The sequence below is a fragment of the Ornithorhynchus anatinus genome, unplaced genomic scaffold (genome assembly GCF_004115215.2).
Source record: "Ornithorhynchus anatinus isolate Pmale09 unplaced genomic scaffold, mOrnAna1.pri.v4 scaffold_224_arrow_ctg1, whole genome shotgun sequence".
Taxonomy (NCBI): Eukaryota; Metazoa; Chordata; class Mammalia; order Monotremata; family Ornithorhynchidae; genus Ornithorhynchus; species Ornithorhynchus anatinus.
In genome coordinates, this window is record NW_024396724.1 from 1,164,125 (window position 1) to 1,176,211 (window position 12,087).

Sequence of the window (12,087 nt, forward strand, 5' to 3'; positions counted from 1 at the left end):
AAAGATACTAGGAGAAAGGGAGAGCAAGGTAAAGAGAAATGGAGAGAGAAAAGCAGGAAAGAGAGTAAGAAGGAGGGGTAAAAAATAAAAGAAGGGAGAGAGAGTCAGAAAGCAAAAGAGGGAAAGAGCAGGCAAAGAGAGAGGCAGAGAGAGAAGGAAAAAAGACACTTTCATTAGTACATAATGTACATAATTGCCTAGGAAAAATAAAGAATGAAAAATTCAAAGTCCTATTATTTTTATTGATTCTGCCCCAGAGTAAAGAAACCTGGGTACTAATCCCAGAGAAGCAGTGTGGCTCAGTGGAAAGAGCATGGGCTTTGGAGTCAGGGGTCATGGGCTCTAATCGCGGCTCCATCACCTGTCAGCTGTGTGACTTTGGGCAAGTCACTTAACTTCTCGATGCCTCAGTTACGTCATCTGTGAAATGGGGAACTAAGACTGTGAGCCTCATGTGGTACAACCTGATTACCCTGTATCTACTCCTGCACTTAGAACAGTGCTCAGCACATAGTAAGCACTTAACAAACACCAACATTATAATTATCATTATTATCCTGGCTCTATCACTTCCCATGTGTGTGACCTTGGGCTAGTCACTAAAATTATCCATGCTTCAGTTTCCTCATTTGTAAAATGAGGATTAAACACCAGTCCTTGCTTCTACTTAGACTGAGTCCCATATTGGACTGTGTCCAATATGATTACTTTATTTCTATACTGTGGCTTACTAGAGAAGCAGCATGGCTCAGTGGAAAGAGCACGGGCTTTGGAGTCAGAGGTCATGAGTTTGAATCCCAGCTCTGCCACTTGTCAGCTGTGTGACTGTGGGAAAGTCACTTAACTTCTCTGTGCCTCAGTTACCTCATCTGTAAAATGGGGATTAAGACTGTGAGCCCCACGTGGGACATCCTGATTCCCCTGTGTCTACCCCAGCACTTAGAACACTGCTCGGCACATAGTAAGCGCTTAACAAAATACCAACATTATTACAGTGCTTGGCATAGGACAGTTACTCTGACTATAAGAGGTACTCTTGGAGACATCACTGGACAATCACTGCATCCTCCAGTAAATCCCTTGATTGGTTCACATTACTGATGTTGCAAAGAGCAGGGTCTGGGGATAGAATTACAGGGACTTCCCCAAATCTAATTTGGGTGGACTCTCAGGCCGCACCTTGGATGTGGCCAATGTAGATTTTCAGGGAAAAGGATGTTTTATTTTCAGTCAAAATAACCATGTAGGCTTCAGTTCAGTTAGGGGACATTTACACTCTGATCCTTCAGCCGTGAGTTCGGAAAGCAGTTTCCCACAGGCCCATCCGAACAGCATGGTCTACCCTCTACACCATTCAACAGTGACTACCAAAGCCTCTTGGCCTCCGCCCCTACCCCTGCCCCCATCAACTCTCATCCAGTGGCTCAACAGCTCAGTCAGCAAAAGGACCATATGGGAGGCTATGATGGAGAAAGGAATGGATTTACAGTCTGCTTCCTTGGCTACGAGGATCCAGAGTCTGAGGGTCCACTTCCTGGAGACTGGGACAGAGATGTTCTCTCTAAGGAGGTTTCTCTGTGAAGACCAGATTTTGCTGGTGATCAGAGATCTGTCCTAACAGCATGGACTAGCGGTTAGAGCCTGGCCCTGGGAGTCAGAAGGACATGGTTTCGAATCCAGGCTCTGCCAGTTGTGTACTGTGTGACCTTGGGTAAGTCATTTAGCATTTCTGCATCTCAGTTACCTCATCTGTAAAATAAGGATTAAGACTCTGAGCCCCATGTGGAACAGGGACTGTGTCCAACCAGATTACCTTGTATCTACCCCAGCAAGTAGAAAAGTGCTTGACAAATAGTAAGCACTTAACAAGTATTATTATTATTACTATATGATACCATTCCCAAAATCAAGGGAGCCACAATTATTGTTCATTAGACTGAGATGGGATGAGCTCAGGATGGAGAGAGAGACTGCTAGGAGTGTGGCCTGAGTGTGGTGGTGATTGGGGATCCAAAACAGTTTAGCCAGCCCATTCTCACAAACATGGCTGTACTAGTGTTGAGGCAACGAGTTAGAGATTCTGGTGCAATAGGGAGAACCAGGAGGGTCTCCAACATAAATCTTTCCATCTGGTCCCAGGTCCCTCTTCACCTCTCCTGGGCCAGAGGCTTAACCACGCTGTTTCACTGTCATTTCCCATTGTCCAACAATCCCCCTTCTTTCATCGAGCCCAACTCACACACAAAAAAGCCCTTCTCTCAGCGAATCTTCCCCATTTGGACAGCGACCCTGAAAACGGACTTTCAGATTGATGGCTTTATCATATTCACCCATCTCTGTCACTCACGTTGTCTGGAAGGGCAATTCACGGGCAGTCAGACTCTGGCAGGACAAAGATGAGACAGTATTTACCAGCCGCTTTCCTCATCTCCTTCCTCTCTCAGAGAGTGAATAGTTTGTGTATGTGTGTGTGATGGTGGGGAGTGGGGGTGGTGAATGAGTGAATCGCTGAGCACTAATCCACTCTGACTCTCAGACTGGGACATCTCTAGAAATGTCCAGACTCCCTTCCCTGTTATCCACCAATCTGGGATAAGATGAGCCTAGATCTCTCCCTGAAATTACCTACTGCTAATTGACCATCAAAGTTGCCCTTGGGGAAACGTGGCAGCATCTGTACCATATCGTGCAGCCCTGTATACATCCCAGCTTCCACCCACTGTCCAGCTCTGCCAGGAGCCAAGTCCGTGTCTGTAGTGTCTGTCTGACACTCTCACCCCCAGGGTCACTCATGGCCATAGGTGCACCAGTCCTGAGGTCAGCACCTTCAGGCCACAGACCACAGCGTGCTATAACTTCCATAGTAGGAGCGGGACCAGAGCTTGTGATATGCATGAGGGAGTCCTCTTCATAGAGGTGGTAGAAGCGATCACGTGAATGGAGGGCCACTAAGATCAAGTGTAAAGTAGAAAAGTAGGAAACCCAGACGACTGATTTTGTGGGATACTCGTGATTATGGGATAAGAGGTAAAAAGAGAGTCAATGACTGACACTGAGAATAAGCTAGGGGAAAGAGATAGGAGAACCAGGAAAGAACTATTCCAGGGAAATCAAGGACGCTTGGTGTTCCTTGGAGCCATTACCACGTGGGCTTGGGATCTCTGCTCCCCTGGGGGTGAGTTTTGGACCACCGGTCCCCTTATTCCCAGCTGAATCGGCCACCACATGGATTCGGGAGCTCATCTCCCTTGCAGCGGAGCCTTGCCCCGCCCGGCCCCTATTCGCGACAAGCTCTTCGCCTGCCGATCGCCGACTCATCCGCGCCGCCACCGCGTCTCCCGGGAGTTGAGCCTCGGACCGCCCGGCCCCACGCCCGGCTGAACCTCTCACAACCCGGACCTCTGGACCTCTGCACACCCGCTCAAGGACTCCGACACTAAGGATCCACCCCCCCCGCCCCCACAGAACCCCAGCCACCAGCTCCCATTCTGCTCCCCTGCTTGGGCCCGGGGACATTGTGCTCCCCAACCGCCCCCCGCGCCACTCCGCCTGAAGCGGCCATTTTGGGAAGCCTTCACTCCCTCTTTCCCCGTGAGGAGATTGACCTCCCCCGCCGGGCGACGATGTCCTTGTTCTCACCGTGTTACCTTACCTTAGCCGCCCCTTACGCCCGCAACCCACCCCGGACATCCTCAGGACTCCCGCCGCCCCCTCAGAAACATTTGGACATGAGACCCGGGACTCTCCTTGCCGCTGGCCTTTTGACTTTGATTTTGATCAGGTCGACCCTTAGTCAAGTCGACCCCCGACCCTGGTCATCGCCCGCTTATTAACACTATTTTATTGTATCATGCTGTATCATGTTACTATATTACCAATTTCGCATGTTATCGTTTATTGTTATCAGTGCTGCCACCTACCCCTCTGCCTCACCATGTCCTTCCACCCCACCTCCTCCCATCTGCCCCTCCCAATCCTCTCCTTCCCCTTCCCCTCTCTTGCCCAGCTCTTTCCCGCTCTCTCCTATGCCTCCTCCTCCCCTTATCTCCCCCGCCCTAGAACCCCACTTTACTAGTGCCACCCCTCTTCCCCCTCACCCTACTCTCCCCCTCCACCAAACCCCCTCCTCACACCTTCCACCCTTCCCTCTTCCCCACCCACACCCCATCCCTGTCCTCCTGTCCCACCGCCACCCCTCCTCCCCTTCTCCCCGTCCAGGGCCCTGCCACCTCGTTCCCATCCAAACCCTCCCCGCTCCCCGCACTCCCCCCTTCCCCCCCCTTGCACCCACAGCTACTTTCAGGTTTGCTCTCTGCAACCCCCGCTCGATTACAGGTAAACTACCTTTCATCCATGACCTTTTCCTTTCCCGTTCTCTCCTCCTCCTCCCCCTTACGGAAACCTGGCTCACTCCTGAAGATACCATCTCCGTAGCTGCTCTCTCCAGCGGTGGCCTCTCCTTCTCCCACTCCCCCAGACTCACCGGAAAGGGAGAAGACGTCGGCTTCCTCCTGTCACCCCGATGCCGCTTCTGCACTATCCCTCCTCCCCCTTCCCTCTCCTTCCTCTCCTTCGAAGCCCATATCATTCGCCTCTACCACCCCCTCCAGAAACGTGTAGCTGTCGTCTACCGCCCTCCTGTTCCCACCTCCGACTTCTTCAACCACCTAGACCCATTTCTCACCTTCCTCTCTCCTTCTCTCTGCCCACTCTGATCCTCGGAGACTTCAACATCCACATGGATGTACCCGGTGACTCCTCTGCCGCTCGCCTGCTATCCCTCCTCGACTCTGCTGACCTCCTGCTCCACCATACCTCGCCCACTCCCCACATTGGTCACACCCTCTATCTCGTCATCTCCTACCGCTGCACTACCTCCTCCCTCACCAACTCTGAAATCCCTCTCTCTGACCATAACCTTCTCACCTGTCTCATCTCTCACACTCCCTCCCCCTGCAAATTTTTGCTACTCCCCCACAGAGACCTCTGCTCTCTTGATCCCATTCATCTCTCCAAAAGCATCTCTTCCCACCTTGCCCCCCGTCCTCTCTTCCCACTCTCGACTATCAGGTCACCGCTCTCAACTCCACCCTCTCTACTCATCTCAACTCTCTCGCCCCCCTTTCCATCCGCCGCTCTCGCTCCACTAACCCACAGCCCTGGCTCACCTCCTCTGTCCGCCTCCTACGCTCCTATGCTCGAGCTGCGGAGCGCTGCTGGTGAAGGTCCAAGCACCAAGCCGACCTCGTACATTTCCAATTTATCCTTTCCTGCCTTATCTCTGCCCTCTCCTCTGCCAGGCAAAACTTCTTCTCCTCGCTCATCGACACCCATGGTCGTCACCCCCGCCAATTGTTCCGGACCTTTAACTCTCTCCTTAGGCCCCCGTTCCTCCACCTCCCCGATCCCTCACCCCCAATGATCTGGCCACCTACTTCATCACAAAAATTAACACAATCAGATCTGAGCTCCCCAAAGTCACCCCTCCCCCTCTTGCCTTCCCCCCGCAACCCTCTCCCCTACTTTCCCATGTTTCCCTGCAGTATCCTCAGAGGAGATCTCCTCCCTCCTCGCAAGTGCCACCCCCTCCCCCTGCTCCTCGGCCCCATTCCCGCTCACTTTATAAAAACCATCGCCCCTGCCCTCCTCCCCTCCTTAACTTCTATCTTTAACAGCTCACTCTCCAATGGCCTCTTCCACTCTGCCTTCCAATATGCCCATGTCTCCCCCATCCTAAAACAACATTCTCTCGACCCCACTTCCCCTTCCAGTTATCGCCCTATCTCCCTACTACCCTTCCTTTCCAAGATCCTAAAACGAGTGGTCTACAGTCGCTGCTTAGAAGTCCTTAACTCCCATTCTCTCCTGGACCCCCTCCAATCTGGCTTCCATCCCCTCCACTCTACTGAGACTGCTCTCTCTATGGTCACCCATGACCTCCTTCTTGCCAAGTCCAATGGCTCCTACTCTATTCTAATCCTCCTTGACCTCTCGGCTGCCTTTGACACTGTCGACCATCCCCTCCTCCTCCACACCTTATCTCACCTTGGCTTCACGGACTCCATCCTCTCCCAGTTCTTCTCTTATCTCTCTGGCCGGTCATTCTCGGTCTCCTTCACAGGCTCCTCCTCCCCCTCCCATCCTCTAATTGTTGGAGTTCCACAAGGGTCAGTTCTTGGCCCTCTTCTGTTCTCCACTTACACTCACTTCCTCGGTGAACTCATCCACTCTCACGACTTCAACTATCATCTCTATGCAGATGACACACCGATCTACACCTCTACCCCTGTCCTCTCCCCCTCCCTTCAGGTTCGTATCTCCTCCTGCCTCCAGGACGTCTCTACCTGGATGTCTGCCCACCACCTAAAACTCAACATGACCAAAACTGAGCTCCTCATCTACGCTCCCAAGCCCGGTCCTCTCCCTGACTTCCCTATCACTGTGGATGGTACGACCATCCTTCCTGTCTCTCAGGCCCGCAACCTCGGTGTCATCTTTGACTCGGCACTCTCGTTCACCCCACACATCCGATCCGTTACCAAAACCTGCCGGTCTCACCTTTATAATAGCGCCAAGATCCGCCCTCTCCTCTCCACCCAAACGGCTACCCTACTGCTACAGGCTCTCGTAATATCCCGGCTAGACTACTGTGTCAGCCTTCTCTCTGATTTCCCTTCCTCCTCTCTCGCTCCGCTCCAGTCTATTCTTCACTCCGCTGCCCGTCTCATCTTCCTGCAGAAACGCTCTGGGCATGTCACTCCTCTTCTTAAAAACCTCCACTGGTTGCCTATCAACCTCCACACAAAACAAAAACTTCTCTCTCTAAGCTTCAAGGCTCTCCATCACCTTGCCCCTTCCTACCTCTCCTCCCTTCTCTCTTTCCACCGCCCATCCAGCACGCTCCGCTCCTCTGCCGCCCACCTCCTCACCGTCCCCCGTTCTCGCCTATCCCGCCGACGACCCCTGGGCCACGACCTCCCGCGGCCCTGGCATACCTTCCCTCCTCACCTCCGCCAAACTAATTCTCTTCCCCTCTTCAAAACCCTACTTAAAGCTCACCTCCTCCAAGAGGCCTTCCCAGACTGAGCACCCCTTTTCCCTCTGCTCCCTCTATCCCCCCTTCACCTCTCCGCAAATAAAGCTTCTTCTCCCCCATTTCCCTCTGCTCCTCCCCCTCTCCCTTCCCATCCCCTCAGCACTGTACTCGTCCGCTCAACTGTATATATCTTCATTACCCTATTTATTTTGTTAACGAGATGTACATCACCCTCATTCTATTTATTTGCTATTGTTTTAATGAGATGTTCTTTCCCTTGATTCTGTTTATTGTCATTGTTCTTGTCTGTCTGTCTCGCCCGATTAGACTGTAAGCCCGTCAAAGGGCAGAGACTGTCTCTATCTGTTACAGATTTATACATTCCAAGCGCTTAGTACAATGCTCTGCCCATAGCAAGCGCTCAATAAATACTATTGAATGAATGAATGGTGTTACTAGGAGGGAGGAGTGACTAATCAGTCAGTCAAGCAAGCAAGCAAGCAGTGGTATTTATTCTGCAATTACTATGTGAAAAGTTCTGTAATAAGCACTTAAGAGAGAGTAATACCACAGAGTTGGTAGACATTATCCCTGTCTACAAGGAGTAAACTATCTGGAGGGCTGGAGGGAGAGAGAGATATCAAAATAAATTATGGATATGTACACATCTGTTGTGGTGCTGAGGGTGGGGTGAATATCCCGTGCTTAAAGGGCATAGATCCAGGTGCAAGGATGATAAAGAAGGGAGAGTGTGAGTAGGCCAAATGAGGATGTAGTCAGGGAAGGCTTCTGTGATTTTTAAAAGACTTTGAACGTGGGGAAAGGGTTGGTCTGTCACGTATGAAAAGTGAAAAACTTCCAGGAGAGAGGGAGGAAGTTGGCAGGGGTTGGTGACAAGGCTGAGATATAGTGAGTAGACTGATATTAGAGCAGCGAAGTGTGTGGGCTTCATTGAAAAAGGAAATCAGTGAGGTAAGGTAGGAGGGGGAAAGCTGATGGAGAGCTTTAAATCCAGTGGCAAGGTGTTTTTGTTGGGTGCAGCAGTAAATGGACAGTCCCTGAAGGTTCTTGAGGAGTGGGGAGATGTAGACTGAATATTTTTTTAGAAAATTGAACTGGGCAGCAGAGTGAAATATGGACCAGAGTGGGAAAAAACATGAGACAAGGAGGTCAGCAAAGAGGCTGATGCAGTAGTCATGCCTGGATAATAATAAAAATGATAATAACATAATAAAAGATAAGACAAGAGGTTGGATGTCGAGTAGAACTTTGGATGGAAGAGATAGGGCTGATTTTAGTGATGTCGTGAAGGTAAAACTGATAGGATTTGGTGACAGATTGCATGTATGGGTTGAATGAAAAAGTTGAGGTGAGGGGAATACCTAGGTTACTGGTTTATGAGACAGGGAGAATAATATATTGTCTCTAGTGATGGGAAAAGCAGGGAGAATATAGGGTTTGTGGGAAGATGAGTTTACAATTTGGAAATCTTAAGTTTTGGGTATCGGTGGGACATCAGAGTAGAGATGTCCCGAAAGTAGGAGGAAATGCAAGGCTGCAGAGATGAAAAGAGATTAGGCCTGGAGAGGTAGATCTGGCAAATATCCTCATGGAGATGGTAGTTGAAGTGGAATGAGTTCTCCAAGAGAGTGGTTATAGATGGAGAATAGAAGGAGGCCTAGAACTGAACCTTGAGGGACTTCCACAGTTCGATTGTGGGCAGCAGAGGAGGAGCCAGTGAAAGTGAAATAGCTCTGAGAAATAGGAGTAGAACCAGGAGAGGATAATTTCAGTGAAACCAAGGATGAATATGTGACAGACTACCAGGAGAAGGGGATGGTCCTCAGAGTCGAAGGCAGCTGAGCGTTGGAGGTGGATTAGGACGGAATACACACCATTGGATTTGTGAAGGAGAGGGTTATTGGTTACCTTGAAGAGAGCAGTTTTAGTGGAATAAATTGGGTGGGGGAACCAGAATGGAGAGGGTCAAGGGAAGAATTGGAGGAGGGAAAACCAAGGCAGCAAGGATAGGCAACTTGCTCAAGGGGTTAGAAGAGGAATAGTCAGAAGGAAATGGAACAGTAGCTGAAGGGTAGCATGGGGTAAAGTGAGGATATTTTTTAGGATACAGGATACATGCACGTATTTGAATGCAGTGAGGAAGAAGTCATTGGAAAGAGATCAGTTGAAGATGGCTGTGAGGGAGGGAAAGAGAGAGGGGTGTTTTAAAAAGATGCGATGGAATGGGGTCAGAGGCATAGGTGGAGGTAATAAATTTTGAAAGGAGACAGGAGATCTCTTGGGATTCTGCTGGGAAAGGTGAGAGTTGAGGAAGGAGCAGGAGGAGGGAGGGGCTGGAGAGGAGCAGAGGAGACTTTAGTGGGATCACCCCTGATGAAATCAATTTCATCAAGAAAATAGGTGGCAAGAGAAAGGGTTGGGATAGTGGTTTTGAGGAGGAAATCAAACGTCTGATATAGTTGGCATGAGTAATGGTCATGGAGTCAATAAAGATGGAGAAACATTGTTGTCCCATGGATGAGAGGGCAGTGTTAAAATGGGTGAGGATGATGATTTAGAAGGACCAAGTCGAACTAATACCTGGATTTCAGCCAGCAGCACCCCACAGCTCATGCCGAGGAGCAAAGTAAAGGTACTGTAAAAGTAATCCAGCATTGTGTTTTGGTGGTAAAGGATCGACAGAGGGAAGGGAGGAGAGAGACTTGAGTTCAGTGGAGAAGGCGGTGTTGAAGGCACCAATTTATGTGTCACGAGAAGGCATTTCAATGCATCAAACGGGGCACATTGACTTTATAAAATGTACGTGGTCAAAAGATTGTATGTGAAAGTTCAGAAGAAAACTGTAGGGAATGAGTATGTGGGAGAGGAGGTTGTGGGTAGATACAGGAATTTCACAGTTAGTGAGGGAAGAGATTTTAGAGTGACTAAAGATGATGAGATCGAGATTACAGCTAGGGCCTGGTGGCGTCCACCTAGGCTGGGCTCAAGGAAGGAGGAGTGTAAGGGCAGGGAAGCCCTTCTGGAAAGTCAGAATAGGGGCAGCATGCTCAGGAACCTCAATTCCCACCTTGGCATGGTTTCCCCACAACTGGCCATTCCAAATTGGTGATGAGAAGGAGGTAGTGAAAGGCAGATTTCTCCTGTTAGACGAAAGCTATACCACCCTCCATTGCTGTTGTCTCTACCTATTCTTGAAATGGTTTCTAACTGTAGACTGGTAATGATAATAATAATAATAGTAATTATAGTATTCATTAAGTGCTTACTATGTAAAGCACTGTTCTAAGTGCCGGGGTAGACACAGCTAATCAGTTTGGACACAGTTCCTCTCCCATATAAAGTTCCCAGTTTTAATCCCCATTTTACATATGAGGTAACTGAGGCACAGAGAAATGAAGTGATTGGCCCAGGGTCACAAGGCAGACAAGTGGCAGAGCTGGGATTAGAACCCAGGTCCTTCTGACTTCCCCGCCCATACTCTCTCCACTGGCCACACTGCTTCTCTAACTACCCCTTCATCATTATGGGGTTTTCCAAATCAGGAATCTAGTAAAGTCCATCTCAGTGGGACCAAGTGGGAGGCTTATGATGGATCTGTGTTTGACACAGGGAATTCCCTTTTCCAGAACACACTCACCCTCCTGTCACTGTGGATCATGAGGAACGGACTGACAACTGAGAAGGAAAATGACAAAAGTAGGTGGACTCTCACCAGCAGAGGAGACCTCTCTTTCATGTTGATAATAACACTCAGCCTGACAGCTTGCCGCCCATAGAGGAGGACTTAGAGGGTGACGAGAGCAACGACTCTTTTGGCCGCTTCGACTTCAGGCATCACCCTCAAGGAGGAGCCGGGCCCATGGAGGTGCCGGACCTGCCGGTGATGTCTGTGAAGGACGAATACACGAGAAGCAGCGTGGCTCAGTGGAAAGAGCACGGGATTTGGAGTCAGAGATCATGGGTTCGAATCCCCGCTCGGCCACTTGTCAGCTGTGTGACTGTGGGCAAGTCACTTAACTTCTCAGTGCCTCAGTGACCTCATCTGTAAAATGGGGATTAAGACTGTGAGCCCCACGTGGGACAACCTGATTCCCCAATGTCTACCCCAGCGCTTAGAATAGGGCTCGGCCCATAGTAAGCGCTTAACAAATACCAACATTATTATTATTATTATTATTATTGAATACCATGTAGCCACTGGCCGCGCTCATGAGCCCCACAAAGAACAGATCCTGGGATGGAAGTACCACAGCAGTGGCCAGTTTGGTTTCCGGTTCGGCACTGACTTTGATGCAGTACTTGAGGTCCATAACTATTTGAACACTTCTGCTGTTCCGTGGGCCTGTTACGTACTTCAGTATATAAAAGTCGATCAGCAGATTCATGACCCAGGAGAGGAGGCAGGAGAGGATGACACATTGGGGTAATTTGGTTTTAACTCCTGCCCACCAGGAGGTGGAGGGACTGATGGTGACAGCCTGGAAAGTGCTCAAGAGGCAGGTGGTACAAATGGAAAGGCCACGGGAAACTCGGTACAGGTAAATCAGGGTTTTACACCCCATGTCATCCAGGAAATTTATCAGCCCCCAAATATATAGGGTGTTTGGGATTCCCCTGCTGAGAAGGGTCAGGGAATTAGCCAAGGCCATGTGAGCAAGGATCAGGTCAGAATAGCTACGTTTGTGGCTAGCAGAGACCAGACGGGAATAAAAAAGGAGGAGGAAGGCATTCATTAAGACTCCGATGCCGATCTGTAACAGCATTATGGTTCCAAAGGAGATTTCTATAGCATCCATCCTCCTGAATTTACTTTTCAAAGCAGAAATGGCCTCCTGCAGACACCTGGGAAGGGGAAAGGAGGAGAGGGAGAGTAAGGGAGGCAATGGACCTGAAAGGAAGGAAACGGGGATGGGGCAGATGAAGAGAGAGAGTGGGAGACTGCAGAGGACATTTGGGGAGGAGGTGGATAGGAAGAGAGAAGGCTATGGTTCTTGTTTCTTCAAACTTCTGGGCTGCAGATGTGGAGAATG

The 12,087-nt window shown here is 49.9% G+C and overlaps 1 pseudogene; it reads right to left on the minus strand.

The window, feature by feature from the left end:
- Positions 1-10,701: 10,701 nt before the first annotated feature.
- Positions 10,702-11,853, minus strand: LOC114805388 (annotated as a pseudogene).
- Between the last annotated feature and the right edge of the window lie 234 nt (positions 11,854-12,087).